We start from the raw sequence: 22,032 nt of genomic DNA on the forward strand, positions 1-22,032 counted from the left end.
GGAAGGAGGTTCTCGTCCAAGATTTGATAGTATTCGTCCATTGGCCCCGTCCCCTCAATACGGTGAAGTCGTCCTGTACCCTTAGCAGAGAAACAGCCCAAAAGCATAATGTTTCCACCGTGCTTGACCGCAGGGATGGTGTTCTTGGGGTCATAGTCAGCATTTCTCTCCCTCCAAACATGGCGAGTTGAGTTGATGTCAAAGAGCTCTATTCTGGTCTCATCTGATCATAGCACTTTCTCGCAAGCCTTCTCTGAATCATTAGATGTTCATTGGCAAACTTCAGACGGGCCTGTACATGTGCCTTCTTGAGCAGGGGGGCCTTGCGGGCGCTACAGGGTTTCAATCCATTGCGACGTAGCGTGTTACCAATGGTTTGCTTGGTGACTGTGGTCCCAACTGCCTTGAGATCATTCACAAGCTCCTCCCGTGTAGTTCTGGGCTGATCCCTCACCTTTCTCATGATCATCCTTACCCCATGAGGCGAGATCTTGCATGGAGTAACATATTTTTTTGATTTTTGATTTTGTATTTCTTCCATTTCCGAATAATCACACTAACAAAAATCTCCTTCTCACCAAGCTTCTTGCTGATGGGCTTGTAGCCCATTCCAGGTCTACAAACTGGTCCCTGACGTTTGACAGCTCTTTGGTATTGCTCATGGTGGTGGAGAGGATGGAATGGAAGATACAGATTCCGTGGACAGGTGTCCACTGACATTAGGAGTACTTTCTTAAAGTGACAGGGCTAATCTGTGTTCCACATGGGCACAACCAATCTGTGGGAGGCAGAATTCTTGCTGGTTGGTAGGGGATCAAATACTTATTTCACTTGATCAAATGCTAATCAATTTACAACCTTTATATAATGTGTTTTTCTGGATTTTTTGGTTGATTTTCTGTCTCTATCCGTTAAAATAAACCTACCATAAAAATGATAGACCCTTCATTTCTTTGTAAGTGGGCAAACTTACAAAATCAGCAGGGGATCAAAAAGTATTTTTCCCACTGTACCATCTGCACCTTCGCGAGTGGCTATAGAGCCCGATTCTAGAATGGCAATCTCTGCTGTATTTTCTGCAGGTGAAAGACGATGCTGGCTGAGGCTGCAGTTGCTTTTCCTTCCTCTTGACTCCTTTGCGGCAAGGTTTTTATTTCTGGTTTCCTCGGCTCTCTGTACGCCCTGTCTGACAACAAGCCGCCAGGCGGAGCGGTCTTCTGCCTGGCTCTCCCACGTGCCAACGTTGATGTCAGACAGCTTCATGTCTTTTCTTGCAGATATCTCTGTAGCGCAGTCGTGGACGTCCAGTCAGTCGGGAGCCCTCAGCCAGCTCGCCGTACAGTAGGTCCTTGGGAATGCGGCCTGGGCCCATTCTCCTGACGTGGCCGAGCCAACGAAGGCGCTTCTCGCTAAGTATGGCAGACATGCTTCTAATGCCAGCGCGTTCCAGAACCTCTGTGTTAGGTACTTTGTCCTGCCATTGGATGCGCAAAATACGCAGCAGACGGGGCGTATATATATATATATATATATATATATATTTTTTTTTTTATAAATATAAAAAATATTGTTGTTTCAACATTTATATTAACAGCAATAAATAGAGATTCTGATTTGCAAACAAATGACTCTTATGAATTGGTTCATTCCGGTGAATCAAAACCATAGAGCGATTCCTCAACAAATTAATCTAAAAAGCCGTTTTTTTTATTTAATTTTTATCGAATCACAACAAGCGCAATTGAACAGACTCTTATGAACAGTGTTTTTGTTTTGTGAGAAAAGAAATAGTGTGAGTACACCTTTTGCAATAAATGTTGTACATTAATTTGTAATTTAAATTATTTAAATTATTATTAAAGGTGCATTAAGCAACTTTTCATGTTAAAAATACCCGTTTTCTAACCCAAACATGCTTAAACAATTGCCTGATGGGCTGAATGAGCCCTTCTCTGATCACTGAGATTGTCTCTATAATCCTGTAAAGTAAAATAAATAAGAGGGATTCGGGCCGGAATTTTAGACTGGACGTGACGTCATGCGCGTTCACGGCACGCTCACCTGGCTGTCTGGCAGGTTTGTGTATTCGCCGCCATTCTCCGTAGAAGATGGATTCTAAGAGACCGGCTTGTAGTTCATTTCAAACACCAATGCAAACTCCACGTAAGATAAAAAAAAGAAAACTTTTGTCCGTGAGCGTGCACACTTCTGGCTGCAGTTTCGCTTGCCGCCAGAGGGGGCATAGTTCTGCAAAAACGCAGAGACTTGCGCAATGCACCTTTAAACTGAACAAATATTCTATTTGGTAAGTGTTTTGAGAAGCATCACTATTGTAAGTTTGGTTTATAATTTCTGCAGCTATGAGTTTCCAGATCTGTTCCACAGTGCATAAGGGCCAATTTGTAATATGTCAGTCAGTGGGCAGAGAACATCTTAGTGTGAGAAGATGTCAAAAAACAAAAACAAAGGAAGGCTTCTTCCACAAAGAGGGAGGAGAATAACCTAAGCTTGAGTGGTGAAATCTGCTAATGCTGTTTTTCTCTCAGGTTGAACGTAAATCTTAAGCAAGATAATGGATATCTCGGTATGAGCTTATAGAAGAACAAGTGCACTCAATGCTAATGCCCACTGGTGTGAGCATTCACAAATAGAAACATTCATTATTTAGGATATGGCACTCGAGACAGTGCTCTTCATTCTGTGGTTTGAACTAAAGGATGAATTCCACCTGACACAGTTCAGCCTCACTCAATCAATCATACAGGCAAATGCAAGAGGTGGCATTCTTTGACCACAAAGTGTCAGCCTTGATAAATCTTGATTATGAATTGTAAATTGTGGCTTTCTGTTGACAGTATGGTTTAGTAATGAGAAAGGCCTGATTTCACACACACACACACACACACACACACACACACACACACAGAGAGAGAGAAAAATCACAACACAGACTCATTGGAAAAACGTACCTGTGGCACCATAAGTACCAATACGTAGCTTATATCACTGCAGTTTCCAACAGAAATGAACACTGGAGGCAGTAAAAAATCTTTTTCATGCACAATTATGATTACAGGGGCAGATTATGAATTAATAAAGACTTGTTTCACGCGGCTCCTTGCACAATTATGTTATGACCTCGAAACACTTTTTACCATAGTGCATGATTTGTGAACAAATTTTCCACTACTAGTCATTTGACAACTTGAAGTTAAAGAAGCAAATTAAGAGTTTTGTGTGTAGTGTGCAGTTAAAAGTAAGGTAGGGCATTTTCGGAGTGGCTATAGCAATCTGGGGTGTCGTTGCCAAACCGATCACCGAACCGATGCTCTCGAGCCAAATGGTTTGTTCAGTGAGTATGGCCCGACGGAAGGAAAAAAAATAAACCAAACCATTTTTAAACTTTTCTTTTCAATAATCAAGGTTATGTGTCGATTCAATTAATAATCCACATATTACATATTTTAAAATATTACATAATTCACTGATGTCTGTTTGTAAATTGTTTGCAAATTACATGGACAGGACATTTATGAAGCGATCTGAAATTCTGAATCTGCGTCGTTGAAACAATGGATGTTAATTGAGTACAAAACACTGCACAAAACCAGCACCAAGAGTAGAATTAATGGTAAGTATTCAAGTCACTTGTATTTAGTCTATATTGATACACTGTTTACCATTTGATCAAACTATCATAGTTGGTTAATGAAGCCCAAGCCTTCAAGCCTATTATGTGAAGTGTAGGCTGACAACAACACGCGAAATGGTGACATGAAAGGACTTGTATTTTAACATTTTTGATAATTATGCAGCGATAGTATATAGCCTTATAGTATGTACAGTAGCCTACCGGTCAAAACATTTGGTCACATTACTATTTTTTTTTAATGTTTTTGAAGAAGATTCAAATTACAGATTACACATTTCAATTTAAAATAATGGTTTTCTATTTTAATATACTTTAAAATATCATTTATTTCTGTGATGCAAAGTTGCTTTTTCAGCATCATTACTCCAGTCTTCAGTGTCGATCCTTCAGAAATCATTCTAATATGCTGATTTATTATCAATGTTGGAAACAGTTGCGCTGCTTAATGTTTTTTTGCAACCTGTGATACTTTTTTCAGGATTCATTTGATAAGTCTTTACTTTCATTTGATAAGTCTTTTACTTACTTTTTATCAATTTAACACATCCTTGCTGAATAAAAGTATTATTTTTTTTTAGAAACAGTAGTGTATTGGTACAAAATATTTCTATTTTAAATAAATGCTGTTCTATTTTAAACTTTTTAAACTCAGAATCCTAAAAAAGTATCAAAGGTTATATAAGTATATTAAAGCAGCACCAGAGCCCGTCTACGGAGAGCCTTGGCACTTCCTATTAGCCCCATTGTATCGATCTTGGTTGCAGTTCCATTAGAATTCCACTGGAGGTGATCGCGGGCGAGTGCAGACTGAATGGGAGTCTATGGGGCTAGACGGCTAAATGTGTCTCTTTCACCCGATTGCCGTTGAGAAATCTCAAATTTTATTGTAGGTTTTGCCAGTTCAACATGGGTTATAGGTCGAAAATTGAATGAACGAGTACTTATGTCCTTTCGATTTCTTACAGGTTGAGTTGTTGTTGCCCATAACACGCTAGCATTCTGCTAATGAACGCTGATTGGTCAGTGAAGGACTGATTACGACCAGAGATACCGCTTGATGGCATCGTGGCATCCGAAGCAGGACCAGAAACAAACAAAACAAAAACTCATCTAGCACGTGTATTTACCTGTGTCAGCTGTGTTGTCGATGCCTCGAAAGAAAAGAAAGTGCAGAGCGCGAAAGCACCAACGCGACTGAAGGATTGCCGTAAAGCAGTATCTCTGGTCGTACGATGTGTATGACGTCATTGACACTTTAACCTGTTAACCCTCACCAGTGCGTCGGCGCACTGAAGCGTTTTTTTATTTATTTAGTTCAAAGTTACTATCAGATTAAATGTTTTACCTTGACAAACTATACATCATTAAAAATATATAAGACTCAAGTTTCAGTATTTGACAACTATTGTATTCTGAGAAACTTATAGTGACAGTTATGTCTTAATTTGTGTCAGGAGTTATGAAATGAAAAAATGCGTTGATCCCTTTAATATGAATTATGAGCGTCAGCTGGTCCATTCAGAAAAAAAAACTCCGTGCTGTCGTCATGACAGTGCTTCACAAAACAACGTCCCTCAGGGCTTTTAGCTCAAAAATGTGCAGACTTGGAGAAATATTGATATATTCTCATAGATTCACATCATATTTCTATAGACAGGAATAATATTTATTGAATTTATACCCAAATGCGTCGATATAATCATTATGAGCGCTTCTTACTGAGATGTGCTGTGTTTTCAATTCATACCAATAGCCAGAGGGCGCTACATGCACAATAATACTCCATATATGGAACATGAAGAAGAGCCATAATCATGTGACCTTCAAGGACGTCACTGATAGCAGCAGCTACACACAAAGCTAACACAGAGATCGCTGTAATATGCAGATATAGACGTTTTGAAGACAATAAACATGATTGCAAATGATATTTGATATTTGAGTGTTCTTCAAGCAATGCCAGGTATTTTTATAATAATAGATTATATTTATAATGTAATGCTAATCGATATAGACTTTATCATCGTGCATACTATAAATAATATATTTTCTTTCTGATTTTTTTTTTATCTGAAGCCAAATTAGATCACAGAAGATTATTTAAAACAATCGGCTTGCGTTATAAAATAAGTTTGAAGCACAAACATAGTTTTAATCTCATAAATGGTCGTGTATTGATGGTGTGCTAAGCTAACATGCTAGCTAGCTCAGGTGCACCTGTCACCTAGAAGTTATTCTTTTATGGGGTTTTTTTCTAAATAGTAATGCTTTTCTGAAATGTTTTAGTGCATTTGATACAGTTTCAAATATAAGTGAGAACTTTGATCAAATAAATTAGGGATTGAAACCCTATGAATAGCCTGTGAATAGCCAGTCGTTAGTAACTATAATGCAGACAAAAGATATGCATATTTAGATCCATAACCAGGCTGGAGAGGTGTGTGAATGTGTACTGGGGAGACTGAGACTGAATGGGGCTCGTTTGCACCACAAAACAATAGAGACAATAGACTGAATAGATGATTTAGATGATGACTAAACATCAGTAGCATTTTAAGAGTCTAATCAAAATAAAGTAATTTGACATGATCTTGAAAAACATTTAACCAAATACAGAGTTTTAGACTTATCATTTTCAGATTTTAAATATAACATGGTCACACATATGGCTTTAGCTGCAGTGCGTTTCTAGATTGCTCCAGGGCCCACTTCAATTTTATTTTCATGAATATGTTTAATAAAAATAAATTTCTAATAACTTTACAAAACTTTGAAGCTATTTAAAAAAAGTTTTTTTCATTATGACAATAATTAATTCTACATTTACAATAAACTACCAGGTGTCAGCTTTCAAATGAGATCATACTTGTGCTTTTAGTGCAAAGGGTTCATGAACTGTATCTGTTTCAGTTTGGGTATGTCATTTCTGGGGATTTTTCAAAAGTGGCGTTGCAGCTTAACAGGTTAAAAGACTTTTTAAAGCAAATAAGTGACTCTAAAAAATCTAATACCCAGCAATGTGTAATTTCTTTGCATCTCCTTTCGAATACAACATTCAAATTACTAGACAAAAAATGATATCCTGAGAAAAGTGGATTTTGATGGGTATAGCGCCATAGACCTCCATTCATTCTGCACTCGCCTGCGAGCGCCCCCGCATGGACAGAGACGTGTTACTGCAGCCAGTCCAGAAACCGGAAGTAAGCAGAGAGTGCCAATTCTCTTCCTATTAGCAATTCTCTGGCAGCACTCAGTAGCTTCGGGACTTCTTCGCTGTATTCTCGCTTTTTGCTCGCAGGTTTCTCTCTAGAGCTCCCCCCACAGCTTCGGAATAGATATTTGACAACACTGTTGTAAAAACTCGTTGGTGATTCTCTAGTCTCAGCCTCAGACGTCACGCCCACGGAACGTTGGCTAAACGTCAGATGCGTATGGTACACTTAACTGGAAACACTTCAGGAATGTCGAAGTCGTCGTCTGATTGGTTGAATTTTATCGGATTTCCGGGGGGCGCGAGTGTCGTGTTTATTTTCGGTCCGCCGGGAAACAAATGTCATGACGCCGAAACCCCTCGTGGAAGAAGAAAGCCGTTGTTTTTACAACTGAGACAATGAGCGCTTACCACGATCAACTAAACGCTGTATTTTCAAAAGTATGTGAAGTTCGCGGCTCCATTGATGCAGTAAACTTGCACAAGGTTCTTGAATGAATAATTTATTAGATGCACGCCGGTCTGTTATTGTAGGGACATCAACATTATATTGTCACGCCCCTAAATACGACGCGGTACAAAACAAACTGTGATTGGTTGTGTTACATGTCAGTCAAACGTCCTCTTGGGCGGTCCTTGGCCAAGAAATGCTGCGATAGAGTCCAGACCTTCTGCCGTCAGTCTGAAGGTCTGGCTATGCGAGACTAGTGATTCTCAGACACCATAGGCTAGTAGATCAACGACATCAAAACAGACGGGACATTCTTTAAAACGTCTTCTTCATTCGGGTTCGAACAGCGTGAGGGAGCGCAATAATGACAGCATTTTAGCAGATTTCTTTTGGCCGTAAAGCAAATGTTTACATCGCGAGACCTGATATCACGCGAGACTTCCTGACGCAGCGGCCGGCGGCCCGCCGGCTCAAAGTTGCAAGTGCGTATTTTCCGCTCACGGGCACCAGTGACCCGAAATAAGTAATATAACCATTCCAATGACTCCGAAGCTGTTCAGTTAAGGTAAAAAAAGTTACTTAGTTCACCTTTAAAATGGAAAACTATTTTTTTTTATTGTAGTAATATTTTATAATATTACAGTTTTTTTCTGTATTTTTGATCAAATAAATGCAACCTTGATGAGGATATATATATATATATATATATATATATATATATATACTGTATATATATATATATTGATCTGTTACTGACCTGTGAACTTCACTGTTATGAACTGAATTGATTGAATCCCTTCCTAGTTAAACAGTTCCATTCAAATTAGTTCAAATTGATTCACTTCATAATACATGAATTGAGTTTTAATACATGAGTTTTATGTTTCAATAGTCAAGAAAAGTCATGGATCTTAAAATGTTTAGTTTGCAATTTTTTTTATTTACACAGGTAATAAATGAAGAGGATGTTTTATTTACACAGGTAATAAATGAAGAGGATGTTTTATTTACACGGGTTAAAGGGATGATGATGATGATGCTGATCTTCTTCAGGAGGAGCTGTAGTTGTGGTTGTGCTTGTTGATCCACAAGTGCTTCAGTTTCGGATCATTCCTGTAGCGTTCGAGCAGTAACTCTTTCTCTCTTCGCTCCTTCTCCTTGATTGTTTTCTTCTCCTCCTTTCTCTTGCAGGTGAACAGAAAAAATGGGAATTTTCTTGTGCACTTTTCCTGGACGTTCACATCGCGCTGGATCTCATTCTTGGGAATGTCAGGAAAGGAATGGCCTTGTATGACCTTGAAGTCTCCCATTTCACTGGGATCATCCTCGTCTTCCTCAAATCCCTGGATCTCCCCCACTTCGCTCGCCCACCCTTCCTCCTGCAGCTCTCTCTCCTCCTCTTTCTCCATCCAAGCAAACATCTTTACCGGTTTCACTTCGGCCTCGGGCGTTCGGGAGCGTTTGAGTGAGTCCTGGAAGGTTTTCCCGGTGAAATCTACGTACTCGTTCTTCTCATCCTCGATGTTCATCAGCACGAGTTGTGGAGACGGGGAAGAAGGGAACAGATGAGGCTTCCGGCAGGGAGGACGTTCGGAAGAACACACTCGGGATGAAAAGCGTTGCAGGGAAAATAGCTCATCCGGTGCAGGAGTTGGACGTGGAGGAACACGTTTTAAAGGACACACTCGGGATGAGGAGCGTTTGAGGGAAACAGCTTCATCGTGAACCGCTTGAATCAGGGAAAACTCCTCCTCGGATGCGGGAACTGGTTTCTGAGGATGAGTGTGTGGCTTTGTCACTGGCGGCAGGAGTTTGAAGCGAGCAGCTGGAAGAGCGACGTGTTCGGAGACACTGGGAAACATCGGGATTTCTCCCTCTATTGGCATCAAGTGGGAAGAACTCACTGGATTCAGAGGTTTGACCTCCACAAGAAGAACCGTTGTCTTTCTCTCCTTCCTTTTCTTTTCTGCAGCTTCTCTAAGCTCAGTTCCTCCATCCATCAGCTTTTCCAGACTGGGCTTCTCTCTTTTTTTCTGATGCACACGTCCGTTCTTCTTCATCTTCATCTTTTCAAGTGTCTCTTTGTCTGTTTCGGCCTCATCTTTATGTCTTCCTACTCCTCTTTCCTCCTCTCTTTCTCCATGCTGGCTCTTCTCAGGTAACGTTACCTTGCGGCGTCTGTCGTTGACAGTGAAGGCCTCACACTCCTCCGGAAGTTTCTCTGGTTCTTGCGCCGCTCTCTGAGGCAAGAAGTGTGTGAAACACTCGAACAGTTGTCTACACACAGTGCTGAACAGCGGCATAATGGACACCGAATTTTGCAAGTCAATTCAATATTTGTTGTCGATATCTGCAGAAAGTCCCGAAAGCCTTTCGATCTGTTCACTACAATATAACACACAAACACACACACACACACACACAGTATTTATGAATATCTCAACTATTTGAATCAGAAGCAGCAAACACACACACACACACACACACACACACACACACACACAGTATTTATGAATATCTCAACTATTTGAATGGCTACTGTAGCAGCAAACACACACACACAGTATTTATGAATATCTCAACTATTTGAATCAGAAGCAGCAAACACACACACACACACACACACACACACACACACACACACACACACACACACACACACACACACACACACAGTATTTATGAATATCTGAACTATTTGAATGGCTACTGAAGCAGCAAACACACATACACACACACACACAGTATTTATGAATATCTGAACTATTTGAATGGCTACTTAAGCAGCAAACACACACACACACACACAGTATTTATGAATATCTCAACTATTTGAATCAGAAGCAGCAAACACACACACACACACACACACACACACACACACACACACACACACACACAGTATTTATGAATATCTGAACTATTTGAATGGCTACTGAAGCAGCAAACACACACACACACACACACACACACACACACACACACACACACACACACACACACACACACAGTATTTATGAATATCTGAACTATTTGAATGGCAACTGAAGCAGCAAACACACACACACACACACACACACACACACACACACACACACACACACAGTATTTATGAATATCTCAACTATTTAAATCAGAAACAGCAAACACACACACACAGTATTTATGAATATCTGAACTATTTGAATCAGAAGCAGCAAACACACACACACACACACACACACACACACACACACAGTATTTATGAATATCTCAACTATTTGAATGGCTACAGAAGCAGCAAACACACAGTATTTATGAATATCTCAACTATTTGAATCAGAAGCAGCAAACACACACACACAGTATTTATGAATATCTGAACTATTTGAATGGCTACAGTAGCAGCAAACACACACACACACACACACACACACACACACACACACACACACACAAAGTATTTATGAATACTAGTGCAGTGTCCGTGCAAAATCAGTTAATAGTTAAGACCATAATAGCCAGTTTTAGCATTGAGATCATCAGAATATGTTTGACTTGTTGACTACTATCCAGTTAACGACCGATAAAACAACGTTAAGCACAACAAAGGAGAACACATAAACAGCTAACCTGGTTGTTTCAATGATGAAAAGTAAGGATGGCTTACACTGGAAAGATGGGGATTTGCCGTCACGATTGGTAAGAGGAGAGTTAAGCTTGTGGAAGAGAGAATAGCATACTATTAAACAGTAGCGATAACGTTAAGCACACCAGAATGAAATATAATATTCAGAAGTAAACAGCATAACTTAGCTGACTCACAGGTTCAGTTGACATCCACAAAAATGATGGCCGTGAAAGAGATGGTGAACATCCACAAAAGAATAAGCGTGACGATTCAGGGAGCAGGCTGCACAGTGAACTCCGAAAAAACACTACGCTTGAGCAAACAGTTTGTGAATATACAGCAAATGATTGCAGTGAATAAAATATAATATTCAGAAGTAACACTGTAGCTGACTTAATGTTTAGCTGTGGCAGAGTGTTTATGGCAGATTGTTATTTTTAAACCACAATCCTCTAATGTCTGAATGTTTATTTTTAAACCACAAGTTTCTAAACATCATCTAAACATCTTCAATGTGTGCTTATTTTACCGATATCTTTTGCATTTCTAATCCAAACAACATCAAACTTGGCACTGCACTTACTCGTGCCCGTAGCAAGACACCTGTCAAGTGTGAAATCCATCGGACTAACGGTTCGAGAGATATGCGAATAACAGACACACACACAGACAGACAGACGTTCCTGTAATTTATAGATAAGATTACAGCTTAAAATAAATATTTTAATATATATTTTAATATATTAAATTACTATTTTAATATATAAAATAATATTTAAAAATATTTTAATATCATGGTTTTTTATGTAATTTATTCTTGTATATGGCAAAGCTGAATTTTCAGTCACATGATCCTTCAGAAATCATTCTAATGTGCTGATTTGCTGCTCAAGAAACATTTCTGATTATTATCAATGTTGAAAAAATATTTCTTCTTATTATCAATGTTGTTCTGCCTAATAGTTTTGTGATTCTGTTTGTGAAATGATGCTGTCCTGGTGTCTTCATCTGCTCCCTCTGTATGCCCCTCTCAAACAAATATCAATGATAATATTGTGGTCAATAAAACAAAATGCATTTGATTATAATTAACATGACAATGTGTAAAAAACTAAAGTAGCCTAAATTCACCTTTAATTTTACGTATTTGTCAGTCTGGGGCAAGGCTGGATTAGTACCCCCAGGGGCCCCTGGGCACTGAAGCTCATGGGCCCCCTCCCCTACCTGACAACCACACCCTCCAAAGGAACACACACCAGGTGTGGGATTTAACATGCCAATCACTATTGATCAAAAGCTGAATGACTAGTTCACAAGACAATGATACGAAATAAATGTTTCTGAAAAGTAGGGCTGCACGATTTGGGGAAAATGTCATATTGTGATTATTGAGGTCAATATTGCGATATGCGATTGCGATATAGTAAACAAATGGTTTCATGAGTTAACTTGCTTATTTCTCAAGTAAAATGCACACACAGATTAGTGATAATGCTGAAATTTGTAGCCCATTTCTCAACTCAAACTAGAAACAACAACTAAATGCACTGTGTTTTCAAATTAAAATAAATTCAATATTGTTATTTGTCTCAATAATACAAGAGTTAAAAATAGATGTCATATTTACCTGTGCCTGTCAAACAGGTAGACCTAGGACATATACCGAAATTGTCAAACTGCACTGCATAAATTATAAATTAAATATAGACTAATCCTTATTATAGCAACAACAACAACAACTACAACAAAAAAACAAAAAACAAAAAAACTTTAGTCAACAGCAGTGAGTCATTTTCTCTGTTCTTTTTGTTCTTTGATTAACTTTACTGACAGAAAGCTTTATTGGCTGCTGTCTCTTTAAGACCAGCTGACGGAGACGCGGCTCTCGCACGCGCCTCATTCTTTCACAACTCTTGACGTTCATCATAAGACAGCTCTTATGTTATGAAGATACTCGACAAAACGGACATTTTGGCATAATTGTGTGTGTTATTGTAAGTTCAAGCACGAAAGATAACTGTATTCTGGCGTGCTGTCTGTGCGCACGATACTGGCGCGCGCGCGTCTTGTCTGTCTGTGTGTGTGTGTGTGTCACAGTCAGACTTTTGTCTTGTCGCACATGAATTGTTTAAAAGCATTTGCATGAATAAGAGATCATATAATGTAATATACACTTTTTAAAAAATTCTGATTGGATAATTATCAAGATCGAGGCCAAGCCTTGTGTATACTATTTTTATGTAGCAGCGAACGTGGCAAAAAAAAAAAAAAAAAAAAAAAAACTCCGATCACGGAGGGCCCCTCTCAGCGCAAGGGCCCCTGGGCACGTGGCCAGATTGCCCATATGGTAGATCCGGCCCTGGCAATAGCAAGCTAGCTTTGAAAGCATAAGATTCCACCCTCACTTCAGAGCATTTCCTCTAAAACACATGAACGCGTACAGCAAGGAGCAAACAAAAGTTCAGAAGAGATGGTGCCTTTAACTACCTCATGTCTCAAAGCACATAACATTACAATAATAATGAACATAAACAACTTTAAGAGCACTGACCTGTACCGCAGATTCATTTCGCCGTTGATAGTGTTGCCACTGAAACGCATAAATTCGAGTCACGAATTGCTCTGAGTATATCGTCACGTGTTTCGATTTCTTAAAAATGATGGTATATGGTGTGAACGCAGCATGATCTTGTGGTTGTTTTGGTTAAGGAGGAACTGTAAAAGCTGGCTGCTGTTTCGGTTGCGGTGCTCAGTGACTGACGTCTGTCTAACTCTGCATAGCATGAAACACACTGATGACGTGTGATGTCTGTGTGAGCAGGGTCAAGTCAAGTCACCTTAAAGGGGAAATGAAGCAGTCAATCAAGTTTACATGATTTACAAAATGGATTTCCACTATAATCAACAATTATATAAGAAACATGACAAATGTAAACATATAAAAGAAAAAAGAAAAAACTTTGTATCTTTCGCGGCCAGGGCGCCACCATTGTGCAGTATTCTAACATGTGACGTCACGGGGTTGGTTGGCTTTAAAGGCTCTGGGCTGAGTTCAGTAAAACGCAGTGAAAGACATAAAACTTAACATTAAACTACGCATAAAAAGCGTTCATCTGCTATCATATTATCATGTCAAACCTCTCATACATGTTTGCATTACACTGGCTCGTTAACAAGATGCATGTGCTGGTCGAACAACTAACGTTTGAACAACTAACGTTAGGTACAGTCATTGTTAGCTAACAGCTGTAAGCATGAACTAGCTAAATAACGCTAACTTAGTGTTTAGCTAGTGAAGTTTATTAGTACCAGACAAAAAGACGACGTCTAACGTTATGTTAACAAACTGCACATGCACACTGTAGATGTTTGTGAAATAATTTTTTATTCAATATAATGTTTTACATTTTACAGACATGTTACAAACTATTTACAGGCATTTTTTAAATAATAATCCGAAATAAGTTCAAAGCTTGTGTTTTGGAAATAAGATTAATATATCACGAACCCTAACATGCAACTTTCCACTTTAATAACTTCCTAAAGTGTGACATTAAATCTGGGCATTATGCACAGCTGCACTACTTCCTGAACTTCAGCCAGCTCCTTTGTTTCCTGTCTGCCATTATTGGACAAACTGATTAATCCAGGTGCACACCTGAATTAATCAGTTTGTCCAATAATGGCAGACAGGAAACAAAGGAGCTGGCTGAAGTTCAGGAAGCAGTGCAGCTGTGCATAAAGCAGTAACGCTTCACTCTCTTCACTCACCAGCGGAACCAACCAACCCCGTTACGTAGGCTGTGACGTCACTCCAAAATGGCGACTCGCTAGCTAGAAATTACGAAAATAATTTTGTCATATCTGTGGTTTTAACAACTTTTTAAAATAAAATTTTTGGCAAGGTGATTTTTCTAATATATGTAGCTACTACCAGTGCCAAAACATGGACGTTTCATTTCCCCTTTAATTTATATAGCGCTTTTAACAATATGAATTGTTTCAAAGCAGCTTTACAGTGATAATCGGAAATTAAAGTAACAGAGCAGCTCTAGAATAAAGTTATTGTCCAGCTAAAGTTAGTTTTGATTGATTCACTTCAGTTATTAATTTAGGGGCCGCTTACACGACACCGTTCTAACAGAAACCCTTAACACGCTCCGGCCCGCTCATTTGCACAAAACAATACCTGGTGGCTCGAGAACACAAACCTTGAAATAGGTTCCAAGGTGCAAGTCTTGAAAAATTATGAAAGAAAAGGTTATCTCTGCGCAAACTTCAAAAACGCAAACCTGTGAAAACGCTGACGGCGTGCACTGCGCATTACGTGTTTAGTCTATAGATATGCGCGTTTGAATATATATGTGAGCAGACGTGTAGTCTTTCTATACAAATTGACCTCAACAAATTACTTGTCTGGCCTTAAAAATGTATAATACAGAATTATTGATCGCTTCCACATAGCCATGTGAACTGGAATTATTTTGACAGCGTTTTATCTGTACTGAGGTAAAGAGAAGGGAAGGAGGCCTTCACAGGGGAGAGACTAGTTTACAATTCAGGACTGCGTTTTCGTAGTGTCCAGGCACAGGTTCTTCATCAGATCTGGATACGGCCTGAGGTATGGTGCGTGGAGGTATGGAAATACATACGTTGACATGCAGGTAAGACTTTGTATCATTGCTTTGGAACGAGGGCATTGATTGGACGAACATTTTATGGTCCTATGCCTTCCACAGACGATATATATATACATATAAATACACTGAGACCACTTAACTTAGTGATTGCTAACAGGATCTGAAGAGATTTTTAACCAGCATAACAAAAAAAAAATCTGGAAAAAATCACTTACCCTGCCTTTAAGGCCAATTACTGAATTGCATTTACGGCGACTTTTAAAAGGCTGTGAAATCATGTTAAATAGTCTGTGTAAGCACACCTTTTGTTTTGTTTTCTTTGTGTTTTGATATTTTTTTTTCATTATTAAATTTCTGAAGAGAACAGAAGTGTTTTGGTAATTATTTCATTATTTGATCAGACTGCCAGAATTCATTAATTCATTCATTCATTCATTCATTCATTCATTCATGCAAAATTAGATAAAAAAGCAAAATATCCATTTATTAAATTGTGTGCATTTAACAGTTAACTCCATTCCATTTGAAATAACCCTTTGTTGCATCTTTTTTTTTTTTTTTTTAGCATGCATGTGACATATAAATTATATAGATAATGTCATAGGGTTATTATTTTATAGTTTACCGGCTTCATTTAGGCTGCTGCTGCTGTTGTTTTATCATCACTGTTAGTTATTTGTTGTGTGGAGAAGATGTTCAGAGCTAATCTTTTTCCTTAATGATGTTTGTCGAGGTCTGTGTATTTAAATGCTAAAGTTTGTCTCCCGCCTGCTTGAACTATTGAAGTGATGATTGTGTCTGTTTTACTTTCTTATCTCCAGGTACTGCATGATCTTTGCTTTGTAGATCTGTGCTTACTTATGTTTAAAACAACTGAACATATGTATACAAATTTTATTATGTTAAAGTTGAATTTATTGACTGAAAGAGATTTTGCCTTTATTGAACAAGCAAACTCAATTCTGGGATAGGTTTCTGAATTAATTGAACTTTAAATATTGAGTTATATCTTTATCATTCAAGACATGACAACTTGTGTTCACAAACTATAATTGTGTTCTGCAACTCATTAAAAAGAATATGTTAGGTTATTAGATTGTGGCTTAGGTCTATAATTTGAGTTGGACAAACTTTAATTAAGTTTAGGCGAGATGGTTGTAACATGGGGAGAGCTGTAACACCACCAATCAGGGATAAGCTAGGAGTCCTATGATCATTTCAGTTTTTACCCACTTCCTAACAGATCCTATATTAATGGTTGCTAAGGCTGGAAATATGTACATGCAGATTTTATAAAGAAAAAAACATATTCTGAGGTAAGAATTATTTTGCAGATAAAATCATAGTATTAGATTAAATTGTAGTTACTCAGGGAAAATGTGATGCATTTTTAACCTTCCAATAGCTAAACACTGACTGACAGGGGTGGGGTGGGTTGTAACATATCTTTAAAAAGTGTTGCAACCACCTCTTATTCAAATAATAACAGTTTCTTTTTAATAATTTTACACAATGCCTTGACAATGAAGAAAAAAAGGAAAAAATGAGGTTTCAAAGAAAGACGGGTCAGTCAGACCTCAGAGAAAACTTTAATATAGTCTGTATGGAACCATTTGGCAGCTCAAAGCCAAAGCCAGTTTTGCATATGCAGGCGCTGTTTCTTTTGTCTAAATATCACAATCACGTGTTGCATCCCCGGTAGTGGGGTAGATTGTAACAAGCATGTTTCTAACATCAACTCATAAGAGCTGGGAAATTCAGGTTTGAATTGATGCCTTTTGTAGTAAACAAATGTGGATACTTTGTTTAAAAGTTTGAGCACTCTAGAAATGAAGTGAGTTACAGATGAAGACAAAAGTGTTACAGCCATTCCCAGTCTGCCCCAACTCAAAAAGGTCTTGCAATACTTTGCCTTAGTTATTTATTAAAGCGTGGTCCACTCTTTGTAGACTTTTTTATATTGCAGGTGAAAACTTAATGCTCAAAGCCCATCAGAAAGTATTGACACACCTTCACTGACAGCCACAGTTGTCATATTCACACAAACTTTTTAAGCCCTTTCACTGTATTGATTCACATTGTGAATTCAGTGAGAAGTCTGGGAGGGTTATTTCCTTTATTCAAGAAGAATGTTCATTTGCTATATCTACATTTATATATCATGCTCCAGCCCATGCTCTCTATATATGTTGATACCTAAATGTATATCAAAAGTGCAACATTGTTTTTTTTTGTTTTTGTTTTTTTAGTGTTAATAAATGGATTCCTTTCTGTGTCAGTACATTGAAAATGCAGGTGAAAAGGTATCCTTACATTGATCTGTTTTTCTCAAGCTAACTATACTCAGAGGTATAATATTTCTTAACTGTGAGCTTCCAAAAACAATAGCAATAGTGTTTGAAAGCACTGAGAGCTTTTGTGGCACTTTCATTTCACCTTCTGATTTTTCTCTTGTTTTGTTTTCTCATTTCTTCCTATTTCCCCTTTTTTCACACAGTTTTATCTGTTTTTGCACCCCACACAGACACTTGCTGGCTTGCAGAATTATGTTTGATATCATTGAGTTTCATCATAAATTACAAATTGATTCTAGCCTGGCAACAGGCCTCTTTCACAATTAATACCCCAGCTGCATATTAATAAAGCAGCCATCAAATCAATATACACTGAGACAAATGAATATTATCACCCTTGGATATAAGCAGCAGCAAGGCAGCCTGATAAAGCTAAGCAGTCTTAGTTAAAAATGTACTGTGCTGTGCATAAATTTAAAAAAATTATATATCTTTTTTTATATATGCATGTGATGTGATGTAAGCGAGTGTCAACAGATCTCTGAAATTATGTAAAATATATATATTTTGTTCAATCTTGTTTTTTTTCAACATTCAAAAGGAGGAAGAACAATTTCTCTGAATATCATGAATGGGTGTTTCACCCCTATTCTCACTCGGCCCTCATTCCAGATGGCACAATGCTGACCTGAGGTGAAGGGAGTATTTAGCAACAGCAAACATAATAATTCCAGCCCTGCAAATGGAAATGGAATGAATTTTCCTTCTCTGTCAGGCAATATTGACCAAGCCTGCAGTAAAGGAGCCTTGAATACAATGAGTTTCTAATCCTGACTGTCAGAACCTGTGAAAGAACGGGACGTGTTGAGCAGAATTCACAGGCTGGTCAAATGTCAAGTTTTTGAAATGACCATTGAGTTGAATTGGTCATTCATAGCCTTGTGTGGGGTCAACGGTTAGGATAGAGGTTTATCACATGTGACTCACCGCCGCCATCGCCCCTCACATAGGGTGTGTGGGGCGATGCACGTTAGTCATTCCATGACTCTGTAATGGAATCATGCAGACAGCCTCATTTCCTATGTGGATATCAAAGTAAGTGTTCTCCACCAGTGTTGGCTCTCCACCAATGCAACTTAAAAGACTTGCTTTGGCACAGCTCTATCAGTCGAAGAAAAACCAGTGTGTTTCGATTTGGGGGGTTAGTGGACCATGAAATCACTGAGTAACCATTGAGCATTTAGGGTTCAGCACTGAACTGGTATTCTCAGACGGCATACCCACAGAATATTCACTCACCATCTGATGCATAACTATGTAACAAGCACTATACAGAAAAAACACAGTTTTTAATCTGATTTGCTTGCACGCATTTTCTAGCCAATGTTGTTATTTTTAACTAAAACAATAAAAATTGTTTTCTTTAATCTAAATAAAGTTTAAATAAAATATAAATATTAGATAAAAAATGTAAACAAAAATTTGACATTTTGAAACTAAATTAAATAAAATAAGTCGAAATTACTAAAACTAAAACTGATATAAAAATAGATTAAAGATAAAATAAAGGATAAAAGTACACAACAAAAGGGTCTGTTTACATGTCACCATTTTCAACTAAACACGGAACAATTGTAGGCGTTTTGGTCGTTTATTTACAGAACAATGGGGTTTTGGGGGTCTGAAAACGAAAACTTTTGAAAACGGGTTTCAAAGTGCAAGTTTTTGAAAACGATACCGTTATCGTCTCTATGTAAACTACAAAAACGTGAATTGTTGAAAACGTTTAAGTGTAGCGTCAGTTCTGGCAGGTCACGTTAGTCAACTCGCATCAGCTGACTTTCAGCTGATCCACGTCTACCTATAGGAATACGACACCTATCACCGTATACATATATAAGCTCCTTCAGTATTATCAGAGAATGTCTAATAGGAAGAGAATTGGCACTCTCTGCTTACTTCCGGTTTCTGGACTGGCTGCAGTAACACGTCTCTGTCCATGCGGGGGCGCTCGCAGGCGAGTGCAGAATGAATGGAGGTCTATGGCGCTATACCCATCAAAATCCACTTTTCTCAGGATATAATTTTTTGTCTAGTAATTTGAATGTTGTATTCGAAAGGAGATGCAAAGAAATTACACATTGCTGGATATTAGATTTTTTAGAGTCACTTATTTGCTTTAAAAAGTCTTTTAAAGTGTCAATGACGTCATACACATCGTACGACCAGAGATACTGCTTTACGGCAATCCTTCAGTCGCGTTGGTGCTTTCGCGCTCTGCACTTTCTTTTCTCTCGAGGCATCGACAACACAGCTGACACAGGTAAATACACGTGCTAGATGAGTTTTTGTTTTGTTTGTTTCTGGTCCTGCTTCGGATGCCACGATGCCATCAAGCGGTATCTCTGGTCGTAATCAGTCCTTCACTGACCAATCAGCGTTCATTAGCAGAATGCTAGTGTGTTATGGGCAACAACAACTCAACCTGTAAGAAATCGAAAGGACATAAGTACTCGTTCATTCAATTTTCGACCTATAACCCATGTTGAACTGGCAAAACCTACAATAAAATTTGAGATTTCTCAACGGCAATCGGGTGAAAGAGACACATTTAGCCGTCTAGCCCCATAGACTCCCATTCAGTCTGCACTCGCCCGCGATCACCTCCAGTGGAATTCTAATGGAACTGCAACCAAGATCGATACAATGGGGCTAATAGGAAGTGCCAAGGCTCTCCGTAGACGGGCTCTGGTATTATCAACAGCTATCACGTTTCTCAGGAGCTAATTCCCTCCTCCATTCCCAGCTCCTCCTCTCGTCAGTCAGGATTTGGCATTCTGATTCCCTTCTCGAAATATGTTGTACTTTAAAATCTTATGATATCTGCAACACATTCATGTTGGTTCTGTTCTGTTTCCCCTAAGGGGGGTTATTGCTGCTCTCCCTGCTCTTATCCATGCTAGGCTGCATGGATGCGCAGGGAGTTCTTGCCCAGAACAGAACCATACCACCAATCCTAACTGTGTACTAATTGTCAATCAAATTTGACGATAGTGGTGCTGACAGAAGTGACGTCATACACGATACACACACATACTATTTACGTTAGTATTGTTGTTGTGTAAATGTACCCTAAAACTTCAACTAGATTTAAATAAAATAAATAAATAAAAAAAATAAAAATTTAAATAAATACTTTAATCAATCATCTTAAAATAACAGTCCAGCTGAACAGATTAACCATTCCACCAAGAAACAAATGTTTATTTTATGTTGATTTACGGTTCTGGGTTGATAGTGTGCACTTTTGAGGAAGAACCTGAATCACTGGATCTGCCAAAGTTTGCAAGGTTAGTGAAATATGTTCAGAGTTTTGTTTGAGTAGCAAGTTAACTAGAGAGCATAACTCTAGGTCTATTTCACCTTGTTTTTTTGAGTCAGTATTCACTGGGAAACTGTGGTGTTGCTAGTGTCATGCTCTACTACAGTTCAATTCTTGGACAGAATAATCTACAATGTGGGCCAGTTGTCACAAATGTGAGACTACTGAAGTATAACTTGTTGCATTTTCTTGTAATAGCAGCATATAAGCGCCACATATTTATAATCCACATATTTATAATCCATATTAACAGATCACAGCATTCACAGTGCATGCGTTTGCAGCGTGATACGGAACTGAGCCTATTTTTGCAGTGCTCTGCAGAAAATATATTGAAAATGCACTATGAACATATCTTTTGCGCAATAGGCTTTAATTAAGCAACATAAAATAATGGAGCAAACTACTAATTTTTTATTTCAAAAAAATTACCTCTTTTGGCCTGATGCAAGTTCTGTAGTGACAAGCTCACAAATCACACTTTTCATTTAATAACCTTCACTAAATCCAGATTTTGTAGAGGTATTTAGAGGTTTATAGCCACATTTTGGCAAATGAGTTCTGTTTAATTAATGTTCAAATTCAGATGTGATTCCCCTTCTCATTTAATTTAGATTGCAAGATGATCACAAAAATTAATAATCTCCCACGATAGCCAAGTTACGGCATTTATGAAAATGCTTAATGTAGTAACCTAGAAATCACTTTATTTTCTGCAAGCAGCAAAAACGCTGTCAGCGTGAACTTTGGCCTTGCTGTCGCAGTTAATGTGCTGATTCACTTACATACTGC

At 38.3% G+C, this 22,032-nt stretch overlaps 1 protein-coding gene across 1 annotated transcript in view; it reads left to right on the forward strand.

Moving 5' to 3' along the window:
• LOC309503253 (uncharacterized protein) overlaps positions 1-21,780 on the forward strand; it is a 106,237-nt gene extending 84,457 nt beyond the window's left edge. Inside the window, exon 2 of the mRNA XM_082175966.1 lies at positions 21,763-21,780. The gene's annotated coding sequence lies outside the window, so the exon portion shown is untranslated. The remainder of the gene's footprint in view (positions 1-21,762) is intronic.
• Positions 21,781-22,032: the final 252 nt, after the last annotated feature.

The sequence above is a fragment of the Leuciscus leuciscus genome (assembly GCF_965113295.1).
Source record: "Leuciscus leuciscus genome assembly, chromosome: 7".
Lineage (NCBI taxonomy): Eukaryota > Metazoa > Chordata > Actinopteri > Cypriniformes > Leuciscidae > Leuciscus > Leuciscus leuciscus.